At 47.9% G+C, this 14,222-nt stretch overlaps 1 protein-coding gene across 1 annotated transcript in view; it reads left to right on the forward strand.

The window, feature by feature from the left end:
- LOC128693431 (protein amalgam-like) overlaps nucleotides 1-14,222 on the forward strand; it is a 137,004-nt gene that overhangs the window by 72,634 nt on the left and 50,148 nt on the right. The window lies entirely within an intron of this gene.

Consider the following 14,222-nt stretch of genomic DNA (forward strand, 5'->3'; position numbering starts at 1 on the left):
GCTATGGCTGGCTCCCTTTATCATGCTATTGCTGGCTCCCCTTATCATGCTATGGCTGGCTCGCTTATCATGCTATGGCTGGCTCCCCTTATCATGCTATGGCTGGCCCGCTGACCATGTTATGGCTGGCTCCCCTTATCATGCTATGGCTAGTTCCCCTTATCATGCTATGGCTGGCTCGTTTATCATGCTATGGCTGGCCTCCCCTATCACGCTGTGGCTGGCTCGCTTATCATGCTCTGGCTTTCTTGCTTATCATGCTATGGCTGGCTCCCTTTATCATGCTATTGCTGACTCCCCTTATCATGCTATGGCTAGCCCACCTTATCATGCTGTGACTTGTCTCCCCTATCACGCTATGGCTGGATCGCATATCATGCTATGGCTAGCTCGCTTATCATGCTATGGCTGGCTCGCTTATCACGCTATGGCTGGCTCGCATATCATGCTATGGCTGGCTCGCTTATCATGCTATGGCTGGCTCGCTTATCATGCTATGCCTGGCTCCCCTAATCATGCTATGGCTAGCCCCGCTTATCATGTTATGGCTGGCTTGCATATCATGCTATGGCTGTCTCCCCTTATCATGCTATGGATGGCTCGCTTATCAAGCTATGGCTGACTCTCTTATTATGCCATGGCTGGCTCCTCTTTTCATGCTATGGCTGGCTCCCCTTATCATGTTATGGCTGGCTCGCTTATCATGCTATTGCTGGCTCGCTTATCATGCTATGCCTGGCTCCCCTTATCATGCTACATCTGGCTCCCCTTATCATGCTATGGCTGGCTTCCCTTATCATGCTATTGCTGGTTTCCTTATCATGCTATTGTTGCTCGCTTATCTTGCTTTGGCTGGCTCGCTTATCATGCTTTGCCTGGCTCCCTTTATCATGCTATGGCTGTGTCCCCTTATCATTCTATGGCTGGCTCCCCTTATTATGCTATGGCTGGCTCGCTTATCACGCTATGGCTGGCTCGCTTATCATGCTATGGCTGGCTTGCTTATGGTGCTATGGCTGGCTTGCTTATCACGCTACGGCTAGCCACCTTTATCATGCTATGGCTGGCTCCCTTATCATGCTGTGGCTAGCCCCTTTTATCATGCTATGGCTAGCTCCCCTTATCATGCTATTGCTGGCACGCTTATCATGCTATCGCTAGCCCCCTTATCATGTTATGGCTAACCCGCCTTATCATGCTATGGCTAGCCCATTGATCATGCTATGGCTAGCCCTCCTTATCATGCTATGGCTGGCTCTCTTATCATGCTATGGCTGGTCTCACTTATCACGGTATGGCTAGCCCCCTTGTCATGCTATGGCTAGTCCCCTTATCATGCTATGGCTGGCTCGCTTATCATGCTATGGCTAGCCCCCTTATCATGCTATGGCTAGCCCTTTATCACGCTATGGCTGGCTCGCTTATCATGCACTGGCTGGCTTGCTTATCATGCTATGGCTGGCTCGCTTATCATGCTATGGCTGGCTCGCTTATCATGCTAAGGCTTGCTCCCATTATCATGCTATGGCTGGCTCCCCTTATCATGCTATGGCTGGCTCTCTTTATCATGCTATGGTTGGCTCGCTTATCTTGCTATGGCTGGCTCCCCTTATCATGCTATGGCTCGCTCGCTTGTCATGCTATGGCTCTCTCTTCTTATCATGCTGTGGCTAGCCCCTCTTATCATGCTGTGGCTGGCTCGTTTATCATGCTATGGCTGGCCTCCTCTGTCACGCTGTGGCTGGCTCGCTTATCATGCCTGACTGGCTTGCTTATCATGCTATGGCTGGCTCCCATTATCATGCTATTGCTATCTCCCCTTATCATGCTATGGCTGGCTCCCCTTATCATGCTATGGCTGGCTCGCTTATCATGGTATGGCTGTCTCCCCTTATCATGCTATGGCTAGCCCCCTTATCATGTTATGGCTGGCTCGCTTATCATGCTATGCTTGGCTCCCTTTATCATGCTATTTCTGGCTTCCCTTATCATCCTATGGCTGGCTCCCTTTATCATGCTAAGGCTGGCTCGCTTATCATGCTATGGCTGGCTCCCCTTATCATGCTATGGCTGGCTCGCTTATCATGCTCGGGCTGGCTCCCCTTATCATGCTATGGCTGGCTCCTCTTATCATGTTATGGCTGGCTCGCTATCATGCTATGACTGGCTCCTCTTATCATGCTGTGGCTGGCTCGCTTATCACCCTTTTTCTGGCTCCTCTTATCATGTTATGGCTGACTTCCCTTATCATGCTATGGCTGGTTCCCCTTATCATGCTATGGTTGGCTCGTTTATCATGATATGGCTGTCTCCCCTTATTATGCTATGGCTGACTTGCTTATCATGCTATGGCTTGCTCCCCTTATCATGCTATGGCTGGCTCGCTTATCATGGTATGGTTGGCTCGCTTGTCATGCTCTGGCTGTCTCGCTTATCATGCTATGGCTTTCTCGCTTATCATGCTATGGCTGTCTCGCTTATCATGCTATGGCTGTCTTGCTTATCATGCTATGGCTTTCTCGCTTATTATGCTATGGCTTTCTCGCTTATCATGCTATGGCTGTCTCACTTATCATGCTATGGCTGTCTCGCTTATCATGCTATGGCTGTCTCCCTTATCATGCTATGGCTGTCTCGCTTATCATGCTATGGCTGGCTCGCTTATCATGCTATGGCTGGCTCGCTTATCATGCTATGGCTTTCTCGCTTATCATGCTATGGCTGGCTCGCTTATCATGCTATGGCTGGCTCCCCTTATCATGCTATGGCTGTCTCGCGTATCACGCTATGGCTGATATCCTATTCCTTGGATCAACCTTCCATGGAACAAGACTTATATAAGTATCAAGAGTTTTTACTCGATTTATAAATGTTAATGTGAAAAGAGCTCCATTTCCTTGGAACAAGTCTCTTTGAATGAGATTTTTTCATTGAGACTTGTAAATGAAATTGTATGCGTGATGTCCGTAGAGTTTCACGACACTGAACTAATATTTAAATTTTTACCCGTAATAGTCAAAGATGAATCTGTGCTACAGCTCCTGATCCCTTATATGGTGTAAGGTAGCTATAGCTCCTGGATCCCATCGCTATTTTATTCTTTTAGCAAACTCAAGGTAAGCACTCAGATGCAGCTCCTGGGCCCCAGAGCAGATGTGACACGTCTTTCTTGTCCCCAAAGTGTAAACAAGTGTTATATATTACAGCTCCTGACCACTTCTGTGGTATTAGGTACAGCTCCTGGTCCACAATTTACAGATATTAAAAATATAAGATACATCTCCAGGTCCGCCGAGCACAGTCACTGTAATAAGCAATGTCTTTTATGCTCACAGGTATTTAAGATACGTAATTTTTATTTGGCATAAACCCGTAATTTTTTTTTGGTATGTAAGTGACATTAGTGTATTATACACACTGTGTAAAACAAGCGAGGGGCTGGACTGGTCAAGGGCACGTGCCAATCATCTTTGTCCTGAGGAGATCCTGTGGTCAGGTGTCCTGAGGAGAGCCTGTGGTCAGGTGTCCTGAGGAGAGCCTGTGGTCAGATGTCCTGAGGAGAGCCTGTGGTCATGTGTCCTGAGGAGAGCTTGTGGTCAGGTGTCCTGAGGAGAGCCTGTGGTCAGGTGTCCTGAGGAGAGCCTGTGGTCAGATGTCCTGAGGAGAGCCTGTGGTCAGGTGTCCTGAGGAGAGCCTGTGGTCAGGTGTCCTGAGGAGAACCTGTGGACATGCTATGGCTGGCTCCCCTTATCTTGCTATGGCTGGTTCGCATATCATGCTAAGGCTGGCTCCCCTTATCATGCTATGGCTGGCCCGCTTATCATGCTATCGCTGGCTCCCATTATCATGCTATGGCTAGCCCCCTTATCATGCTATTGCTGGCTAGCTTATAATGCTATAGCTGCCCTCCCTTATCACGCTATGGCTGGCTCGCTTATCATGCTATGGCTGGCTCGCTTATCATGCAATGGCTGGCTCGCTTATCATGCTATGCCTGGCTCCCCTTATCATGCTATGGCTGGCTCCCCTTATCATGCTATGGCTGGCTCGCCTATCATGCTATGGCTGGCTCGCTTATCATGCTATGCCTGGCTCTTCTTATAATGCTACATCTGGCTCCCCTTATCATGCTATGCCTGGCTCCCCTTATCATGCTATGGCTAGCTCCCCTTATCATGCTATGGCTGGCTCGCAGATCATGCTATGGCTGTCTCTCCTTATCATGCTATGGGTAGCCTTGCTTATCATGCTGTGGCTGGCCACCTTATCATGCTAAGGCTTGCCCTTTATCATGCTATGGCTGACTCGCTTATCATGCTATGGCTTGTTCCCCTTATCATGCTATGGCTGGCTCCCCTTATCTTGCTATGGCTGGTTCGCATATCATGCTAAAGCTGGCTCCCCTGATCATGCTATGGTTGGCTCGCTTATCATGCTATGGCTGGCTTCGCTTATCATGCTATGGCTGGTTCCCGTTATCATCCTATGGCTGGATCGCTTATAATGCTATGGCTGGCTCCCCTTATCATGCTATGGCTGGCTCCCATTATCATGCTATGGCTGGCTCGCTTATATTGCTATGGCTGGCTCGCTTATCATTCTATAGCTGGCTCCCATAGCTGGCTCGCTTATATTGCTATGGCTGGCTCGCTTATCATTCTATAGCTGGCTTCCCTGATCATGCTATGCTTGGCTCCTCTTATCATGCTATGGCTGGCTCCCCTTATCACGCTATGGCTGTTTCGCTTATCATGCTATGGTTGGCTCGCTTATCATCCTATATCTGGCTCCCCTTATCATGCTATGGCTGGCTCCCCTTATCATGCTATGGCTGGCCTCCCTTATCACGCTATGGCTGACTCTCTTATTATGCCATGGCTGGCTCCCCTTATCATGCTATGGCTGGCTCCTTTTATCATGCTATGGCTGGCTCGGTTATCATGCTATGGCTGGCTCGCTTTTCACGCTATGCCTGGCTCCCCTTATCATGCTACATCTGGCTCCCGTTATCATGCTGTGGCTGGCTCCCCTTATCATGCTATGGCTGGTTTACTTATCATGCTATGGTTGACTCGCTTATCATGCTATGGCTGTCTCGCTTATCATGCTATGGCTGGCTCCCTTTATCTTGCTATGGCTGGCTCGCTTATCATGCTGTGGCTGGCTCCCCTTATCATGCTATGGCTGGGTCCCCTTATCACTCTATGGCTGGCTCCCCTTATCATGCTATGGCAAGCTCCCCTTATCATGCTATGGCTGGCTCGCTTATCATGCTATGGCTGGCTTGCTTATCATGCTATGGCTAGCCCCCTTTATGATGCTGTGGCTGGCTCCCTTGTCATGCTATAGCTAGTCCCTTTTATCATGCTATGGCTAGCCCCACTTATCATGCTATGGCTAGCTCCCTTATCATGCTACGGCTGGCTCACTTATCATGCTATGTATGGCTAGCCCCCTTATCATTTTATGGCTAGCCCCCTTATCACGCTATGGCTGGCTCGGTTATCATGATCTGGCCGGCTCGCTTATCATGCTATGGCTGGCTCGATTATCATGCTATGGTTGGCTCGCCTATCATGCTATGGCTTTCTCCCCTTATCATGCTATGGCTAGCTCCAATTATCATGCTATGGCTGTCTCGCATATCATGCTATGGCTAGCTCCCCTTATCATGCTATAACTGGCTCGCTTGTGATGCTATGGCTGGCTCCCCTTATCATGCTATGGCTAGTCCCCCTTTATCATGCTATGTCTGGCGCGTTTATCATGCTATGGCTGGCCTCCCTTATCACGCTATGGCTGGCTCGCTTATCATGCTCTGACTGGCTCGCTTATCATGCTATGGTTGGCTCCCCTTATCATGCTATGGCTGGCTCCCTTTATCATGCTATGGCTGGCTCGCATATCATGCCATGGCTGGCTCCCCTTATCATGCTATGGCTAGCTCGCTTATCATGCTATGGCTGTCTCTTCTTATCATGCTATGGCTGGCTCGCTTGTGATGCTATGGCTGGCTCCCTTTATCATGCTATGGCTAGTCCCCCTTTATCATGCTATGTCTGGCTCGTTTATCATGCTGTGGCTGGAATCCCTTATCACGCTATGGCTGGCTCGCTTATCAAGCTCTGACTGGCTCGCTTATCATGCTATGGCTGGCTCCCCTTATCATGCTATGGCTGGCTCCCCTGATCATGCTATGGCTGGCTCGCATATCATGCCATGGCTGGCTCCCCTTATCATGCTATGGCTGGCTCGCTTATCATGCTATGGATGGCTCTCCTTATCATGCTATGGCTAGCCCCCCTTATCATGCCATGGCTGGCTCGCTTATCATGCTATGGCTGGTCTCCCTTATCACGCTATGGCTGGCTCGCATATCATGCTATGGCTGGCTCGCTCATCATGATATGACTGGCTCCCTTATCATGCTATGCCTGGCTCCCCTAATCATGCTATGACTTGCTCCCCTTATCGTGCTATGGCTGGCTCGCATATCATGCTTTGGCTGTCTCCCCTTATCATGCTATGGCTAGCCCACCTTATCACGCTATGGGTGGCTCGTTTATCAAGCTATGTCTGACTCTCTAATTATGGCATGGTCGGCTCCCCTTTTCATGCTATGGCTGGCTCCCCTTATCATGTTATGGCTGGCTCGCTTATCATGCTATTGCTGGCTCGCTTATCATGCTATGCCTGGCTCCCCTTATCATGCTACATCTGGCTCCCCTTATCATGCTATGGCTGGCTCCCCTTATCATGCTATGGCTGGTTCGCTTATCATGCCATGGTTGCTCGCTTATCATGCTATGGCTGTTTCGCTTATCATGCTATGGCTGGCTCCCTTTATCATGCTATGGCTGGGTCCCCTTATCATTCTATGGCTGGCTCCCCTTATCATGCTATGGCTGGCTCGCTTATCACGCTATGGCTGGCTCGCTTATCGTGCTATGGCTGGCTTGCTTATGGTGCTATGGTTGGCTTGCTTATCACGCTACGGCTAGCCACCTTTATCATGCTATGGCTGGCTCCTTTATCATGCTGTGGCTAGCCCCTTTTATCATGATATGGTTAGCTCCCCTTATCATGCTATGGCTGGCTCGCTTATCATGCTATCGCTAGCCCCCTTATCATGTTATGGCTAACCCGCCTTATCATGCTATGGCTAGCCCTTTTGATCATGCTATGCCTAGCCCCCCTTATCATGCTATGGCTCGCTCCCTTATCATGCTATGGCTGGTCTCCCTTATCACGGTATGGTTAGCCCCCCTTGTCATTCTATGGCTAGCCCCCTTATCATGCTATGACTAGCCCCTTATTACGATATGGCTGGCTCGCTTATCATGCTCTGGCGGGCTTGCTTATCATGCTATGGCTGGCTCGCTTATCATGCTATGGCTGGCTCGCTTATCATGCTATGGCTTGCTCCCCTTATCATGCTATGGCTGGCTCCCCTTATCATGCTATGGCTGGCTCGCAAATCATGCTATGGCTGGCTCCCTTTATCATGCTATGGCTGGCTCGCTTATCATGCTATGCCTGGCTGCCCTTATCATGCTATGGCTAGTTCCCCTTATCATGCTATGGCTGGCTCGTTTATCATACTATGGCTATCCACTCTTATCACGCTACGGCTGGCTCACTTATCATGATATGGCAGGCTCTCTTATCATGCTATGTCTAGCCCCCTTATCATGCTATGGCTTGCTCGCTTATCATGCTATGGCTGGCTCCCCTTATCATGCTATGGCTAGTTCCCCTTATCATGCTATGGCTGGCTCGTTTATCATGCTCTGGCTGGCTTGCTTATCATGCTATGGCTGGCTCCCTTTATCATGCTATTGCTGGCTCCCCTTATCATGCTATGGCTAGCCCACCTTATCATGCTATGGCTGGCTCGCATATCATGCTGTGACTGGTCTCCCCTATCACGCTATGGCTGGCTCGCATATCATGCTAAGGCTGGCTCGCTGATCATGCTATGGCTGGCCTCCCCTATCACGCTGTGGCTTGCTCGCTTATCATGCTCTGGCTGGCTTGCTTATCATGCTATGGCTGGCTGGTTATTGCTGGCTCCCCTTATCATGCTATGGCTGGCTCGCTTATCATGCTATGGCTGGCTCCCCTTATCATGCTATGGCTGGCCCGCTGACCATGTTATGGCTGGCTCCCCTTATCATGCTATGGCTAGTTCCCCTTATCATGCTATGGCTGGCTCGTTTATCATGCTATGGCTGGCCTCCCCTATCACGCTGTGGCTGGCTCGCTTATCATGCTCTGGCTGGCTTGCTTATCATGCTATGGCTGGCTCCCTTTATCATGCTATTGCTGGCTCCCCTTATCATGCTATGGCTAGCCCACCTTATCATGCTATGGCTGGCTCGCATATCATGCTGTGACTGGTCTCCCCTATCACGCTATGGCTGGCTCGCATATCATGCTAAGGCTGGCTCGCTGATCATGCTATGGCTGGTCTCCCTTATCACGCTATGGCTGGCTCGCATATCATGCTATGGCTGGCTCGCTTATCATGCTATGGCTGGCTCGCTTATCATGCTATGCCTGGCTCCCCTAATCATGCTATGGCTAGCCCCGCTTATCATGTTATGGCTGGCTTGCATATCATGCTATGGCTGTCTCCCCTTATCATGCTATGGATGGCTCGCTTATCAAGCTATGGCTGACTCTCTTATTATGCCATGGCTGGCTCCTCTTTTCATGCTATGGCTGGCTCCCCTTATCATGTTATGGCTGGCTCGCTTATCATGCTATTGCTGGCTCGCTTATCATGCTATGCCTGGCTCCCCTTATCATGCTACATCTGGCTCCCCTTATCATGCTATGGCTGGCTCCCCTTATCATGCTATGGCTGGTTTGCTTATCATGCTATGGTTGCTCGCTTATCATGCTATGGCTGGCTCGCTTATCATGCTATGCCTGGCTCCCTTTATCATGCTATGGCTGTGTCCCCTTATCATTCTATGGCTGGCTCCCCTTATTATGCTATGGCTGGCTCGCTTATCACGCTATGGCTGGCTCGCTTATCATGCTATGGCTGGCTTGCTTATGGTGCTATGGCTGGCTTGCTTATCACGCTACGGCTAGCCACCTTTATCATGCTATGGCTGGCTCCCTTATCATGCTGTGGCTAGCCCCTTTTATCATGCTATGGCTAGCTCCCCTTATCATGCTATTGCTGGCACGCTTATCATGCTATCGCTAGCCCCCTTATCATGTTATGGCTAACCCGCCTTATCATGCTATGGCTAGCCCATTGATCATGCTATGGCTAGCCCTCCTTATCATGCTATGGCTGGCTCTCTTATCATGCTATGGCTGGTCTCACTTATCACGGTATGGCTAGCCCCCTTGTCATGCTATGGCTAGTCCCCTTATCATGCTATGGCTGGCTCGCTTATCATGCTATGGCTAGCCCCCTTATCATGCTATGGCTAGCCCTTTATCACGCTATGGCTGGCTCGCTTATCATGCACTGGCTGGCTTGCTTATCATGCTATGGCTGGCTCGCTTATCATGCTATGGCTGGCTCGCTTATCATGCTAAGGCTTGCTCCCATTATCATGCTATGGCTGGCTCCCCTTATCATGCTATGGCTGGCTCTCTTTATCATGCTATGGTTGGCTCGCTTATCTTGCTATGGCTGGCTCCTCTTATCATGCTATGGCTCGCTCGCTTGTCATGCTATGGCTCTCTCTTCTTATCATGCTGTGGCTAGCCCCTCTTATCATGCTGTGGCTGGCTCGTTTATCATGCTATGGCTGGCCTCCTCTGTCACGCTGTGGCTGGCTCGCTTATCATGCCTGACTGGCTTGCTTATCATGCTATGGCTGGCTCCCATTATCATGCTATTGCTATCTCCCCTTATCATGCTATGGCTGGCTCCCCTTATCATGCTATGGCTGGCTCGCTTATCATGGTATGGCTGTCTCCCCTTATCATGCTATGGCTAGCCCCCTTATCATGCTATGGCTGGCTCGCTTATCATGCTATGCTTGGCTCCCTTTATCATGCTATTTCTGGCTCCCCTTATCATCCTATGGCTGGCTCCCCTTATCATGCTAAGGCTGGCTCGCTTATCATGCTATGGCTGGCTCCCCTTATCATGCTATGGCTGGCTCGCTTATCATGCTCGGGCTGGCTCCCCTTATCATGCTATGGCTGGCTCCTCTTATCATGTTATGGCTGGCTCGCTATCATGCTATGACTGGCTCCTCTTATCATGCTGTGGCTGGCTCGCTTATCACCCTTTTTCTGGCTCCCCTTATCATGTTATGGCTGACTTCCCTTATCATGCTATGGCTGGTTCCCCTTATCATGCTATGGTTGGCTCGTTTATCATGATATGGCTGTCTCCCCTTATTATGCTATGGCTGACTTGCTTATCATGCTATGGCTTGCTCCCCTTATCATGCTATGGCTGGCTCGCTTATCATGGTATGGTTGGCTCGCTTGTCATGCTCTGGCTGTCTCGCTTATCATGCTATGGCTTTCTCGCTTATCATGCTATGGCTGTCTCGCTTATCATGCTATGGCTGTCTTGCTTATCATGCTATGGCTTTCTCGCTTATTATGCTATGGCTTTCTCGCTTATCATGCTATGGCTGTCTCACTTATCATGCTATGGCTGTCTCGCTTATCATGCTATGGCTGTCTCCCTTATCATGCTATGGCTGTCTCGCTTATCATGCTATGGCTGGCTCGCTTATCATGCTATGGCTGGCTCGCTTATCATGCTATGGCTTTCTCGCTTATCATGCTATGGCTGGCTCGCTTATCATGCTATGGCTGGCTCCCCTTATCATGCTATGGCTGTCTCGCGTATCACGCTATGGCTGATATCCTATTCCTTGGATCAACCTTCCATGGAACAAGACTTATATAAGTATCAAGAGTTTTTACTCGATTTATAAATGTTAATGTGAAAAGAGCTCCATTTCCTTGGAACAAGTCTCTTTGAATGAGATTTTTTCATCGAGACTTGTAAATGAAATTGTATGCGTGATGTCCGTAGAGTTTCACGACACTGAACTAATATTTAAATTTTTACCCGTAATAGTCAAAGATGAATCTGTGCTACAGCTCCTGATCCCTTATATGGTGTAAGGTAGCTATAGCTCCTGGATCCCATCGCTATTTTATTCTTTTAGCAAACTCAAGGTAAGCACTCAGATGCAGCTCCTGGGCCCCAGAGCAGATGTGACACGTCTTTCTTGTCCCCAAAGTGTAAACAAGTGTTATATATTACAGCTCCTGACCACTTCTGTGGTATTAGGTACAGCTCCTGGTCCACAATTTACAGATATTAAAAATATAAGATACATCTCCAGGTCCGCCGAGCACAGTCACTGTAATAAGCAATGTCTTTTATGCTCACAGGTATTTAAGATACGTAATTTTTATTTGGCATAAACCCGTAATTTTTTTTTTGGTATGTAAGTGACATTAGTGTATTATACACACTGTGTAAAACAAGCGAGGGGCTGGACTGGTCAAGGGCACGTGCCAATCATCTTTGTCCTGAGGAGATCCTGTGGTCAGGTGTCCTGAGGAGAGCCTGTGGTCAGGTGTCCTGAGGAGAGCCTGTGGTCATGTGTCCTGAGGAGAGCTTGTGGTCAGATGTCCTGAGGAGAGCCTGTGGTCAGGTGTCCTGAGGAGAGCCTGTAGTCAGGTGTCCTGAGGAGAACCTGTGGACAAATGTCCTGAGGAGAACCTGTGGTCAGCTGTCTGTCCTGAGGAGAACCTGTGGACAAATGTCCTGAGGAGAACCTGTGGACAAATGTCCTGAGGAGAACCTGTGGTCAGCTGTCCTGAGGAGAACCTGTGGTCAGCTGTCCTGAGGAGAACCTGTGGTCAGCTGTCCTGAGGAGAACCTGTGGTCAACAGTCCTGAGGAGAACCTGTGGTCAGCTGTCCTGAGGAGAACCTGTGGTCAGCTGTCCTGAGGAGAACCTTTGGTCAGGTGTCCTGAGGAGAACCTGTAGTCAACTGTCCGTGGTGGGACCATCAGGTAACTGTATTGTACAAGGGCACATCTTTCATTTTCGCTGACACACCTGCTGGGAAAAATATAACAGTCACTACAACTCTATACAACTATTAAAAAACTCACAAGCATTCACAATCATTACAACTACAAGCATTTGTAAGACTCACAAGCACTTACAAACACTCACAACCAAAATATAAATAAAAGTCACTGCAACTTACAAGCACTCATAACTGCACACACACACACACACACGCACACACACACACACACACACACACACACACACACACACACACACACACACACACACACACACACACACACACACACACACACACACACACACACACACACACACACATCTAGTATCACTCACAACCAAAAATCACAACTCTACAACTAGAGCCATTATAACTCTCCAAAAATAACAATTCTACAGGTCCTTACAGGTTTCTACAATCACTCACAACTCACAAGCAAACTCTCTAAGAGTCTCTACAACTCTCCACAAGCACTCACAATCAAAAAAATCACAAATATTGCAAACTCACAGCTCTGTCAAAACTATTACAAGGTCTGACAACCAAATATCACAACCATTACAACTCTCTCACCTGCGATAGAGTGAATTTCACACCCAGAGTTGTCTCTCCACGAACTGAATATAGCCAACAAACAATTTTATTTAAGGCAAACCTGTGGGCGGAGTCTGTTCAAGAACCACAAAACTCCAGAAAGACAGGCAGACTCATCACAAAATAATGACAGTACAGTAACCAACCAAATAATATCTATTTGTCCAACCGCAACAAGGTACCTCGTCGCTCCAGCGCACTCAACTATAGGAAGACATTTGTCTTCTCAAAAATATTGCATCATTAGTTAGATAAAATAATCGTCGTTGGTCTAAAGGAAAACAATGTTATCTCATCTACTCTCAAAAACTCACCTCCCACACACACACACACACACACACACACACACACACACACACACACACACACACACACACACACACACACACACACACACACACACACACTTATATGCAGTCACAAACATACACACACATGCACAAGCACACACATGCACTCACAAGCAGTCATAAGCATCAATTTCCTTTTTAAATAAATTTGCTCAGATACACTCATAAATACAGTTACATATATTATTATTATTATTATTAACGTACATATATAACAGCATATCCATATTTCGAGAAACAGGGGTATATGCATTTTCAAGGTGGTATTCATTCATTATATGCGTTTTCTTTTCGTTACATGATAAATGGTATGCAAATGATGGGCATACAACCACATGAGAGACATTATATGTACATGGCATTATATTCACACGAAATTCAAACAGTATTTACATAGGAGATTTCAATTATTTTTTATGCAGAAAGTGAGCAGTACAATGTTTTGATTGTCATCTTATACATTACATGTTATTGCTGATAAGTCATTACACACCACATCACTGAGCATGTTATTTAAACATCAAACGTTCCTAACTTTTCCTAATGAGGGTTATTTATACTCCAATTAGTATTAATGGTAAGTATTATTATATTCCCATAGTAATTTAATTGCCAAATACTAATCCAACCATTTCACACCGAGGGACTTCAATGCCACATTAAGTGCTGTTCCATGTGGACGGGGATTTTCCCAGTAACTTGTGACGAGATGTCAGTGCTAGACAGTGGTAAAGAAATATAATAAAAATCTTATGTTAAATACTTTATTACAAAAACTTCTGATCGTCCCTCTGGAGCATAGCCTCGCAATACGTCACTCTCGTATCATACTTCTGATCGTCCCCCTGGAGCATAGCCTTGCAATACATCACTCTAGTATCATACTTCTGATCGTCCCCCTGGAGCATAGCCTTGCAATACATCACTCTAGTATCATACTTCTGATCGTCCCCCTGGAGCATAGCCTTGCAATACATCACTCTAGTATCATACTTCTGATCGTCCCCCTGGAGCGTAGCCTCGCAATACGCCACTCTATTATCACATTTCTGATCGTCCCCCTGGAGTGTAGCCTCGCAATACATCACTCTAGTATCATATTTCTGACCGTCCCCCTGGAGTGTAGCCTCGCAATACATCACTCTAGTATCATATTTCTGATCGTCCCCCTGGAGTGTAGCCTCGCAATACATCACTCTAGTATCATATTTCTGATCGTCCCCCTGGAGTG

This window comes from Cherax quadricarinatus, chromosome 57 (assembly GCF_038502225.1).
Source record: "Cherax quadricarinatus isolate ZL_2023a chromosome 57, ASM3850222v1, whole genome shotgun sequence".
Lineage (NCBI taxonomy): Eukaryota > Metazoa > Arthropoda > Malacostraca > Decapoda > Parastacidae > Cherax > Cherax quadricarinatus.